Source organism: Ipomoea triloba, chromosome 16, assembly GCF_003576645.1.
Source record: "Ipomoea triloba cultivar NCNSP0323 chromosome 16, ASM357664v1".
In the NCBI taxonomy this organism is placed as follows: Eukaryota; Viridiplantae; Streptophyta; class Magnoliopsida; order Solanales; family Convolvulaceae; genus Ipomoea; species Ipomoea triloba.
This window is the reverse complement of record NC_044931.1, coordinates 14,217,304-14,218,227: the sequence shown is the minus strand read 5'-3', so window position 1 is coordinate 14,218,227 and position 924 is coordinate 14,217,304. Positions and strand designations below refer to the sequence as shown.

General features: G+C 52.8%; 3 non-coding genes and 1 pseudogene across 3 annotated transcripts; all 4 read left to right on the top strand.

The window, feature by feature from the left end:
- The first annotated feature begins 140 nt into the window (after nucleotides 1-140).
- Nucleotides 141-259, top strand: LOC116008307. The gene has a single exon (XR_004095698.1). It is a non-coding gene; the product is annotated as a 5S ribosomal RNA (ribosomal RNA).
- Nucleotides 260-395: 136 nt separating this feature from the next.
- On the top strand, nucleotides 396-515 carry LOC116008349. Its single transcript, XR_004095737.1, has one exon. It is a non-coding gene; the product is annotated as a 5S ribosomal RNA (ribosomal RNA).
- Nucleotides 516-644: 129 nt separating this feature from the next.
- Nucleotides 645-764, top strand: LOC116009034 (annotated as a pseudogene).
- A 36-nt stretch (nucleotides 765-800) lies between these two features.
- Nucleotides 801-919, top strand: LOC116008047. Its single transcript, XR_004095450.1, has one exon. It is a non-coding gene; the product is annotated as a 5S ribosomal RNA (ribosomal RNA).
- Nucleotides 920-924: the final 5 nt, after the last annotated feature.

The window sequence follows — 924 nt, the reverse complement described above, 5'->3', positions numbered from 1 at the left end:
CCCCCACCCTCTTTTTAATCTTTCTTTTAAACCGCTGGACCGCTCGCTAAGGGTACTATCCTTTTAAACCGCTAAACCGCTAAGCGAGAGAAGTTGCGCGGAGAGAGAGGGTCAAGTACATTTTGCGCGCAGTATGTGACGGATGCGATCATACCAGCACTAATGCCCCGGATCCCATCAGAACTCCGAAGATAAGCGTGCTTGGGCGAGAGTAGTACTAGGATGGGTGACCCCCTGGGAAGTCCTCGTGTTGCATCCCCCACCCTCTTTTTAATCTTTCTTTTAAACCGCTGGACCGCTCGCTAAGGGTACTATCCTTTTAAACCGCTAAACCGCTAAGCGAGAGAAGTTGCGCGGAGAGAGAGGGTCAAGTACATTTGCGCGCAGTACGTGACGGATGCGATCATACCAGCACTAAATGCACCGGATCCCATCAGAACTCCGAAGTGAAGCGTGCTTGGGCGAGAGTAGTACTAGGATGGGTGACCCCCTGGGAAGTCCTCGTGTTGCATCCCCCACCCTCTTTTTAATCTTTCTTTTAAACCGCTCGCTAAGGGTACTATCCTTTTAAACCGCTAAACCGCTAAGCGAGAGAAGTTGCGCGGAGAGAGAGGGTCAAGTACATTTTGCGCGCAGTACGTGACGGATGCGATCATACCAGCACTAATGCACCGGATCCCATCAGAACTCCGAAGTTAAGCGTGCTTGGGCGAGAGTAGTACTAGGATGGGTGACCCCCTGGGGCGAGAGAAGTTGCGCGGAGAGAGAGGGTCAAGTACATTTTGCGCGCAGTACGTGACGGATGCGATCATACCAGCACTAATGCACCGGATCCCATCAGAACTCCGAAGTTAAGCGTGCTTGGGCGAGAGTAGTACTAGGATGGGTGACCCCCTGGGAAGTCCTCGTGTTGCATCCCCCACC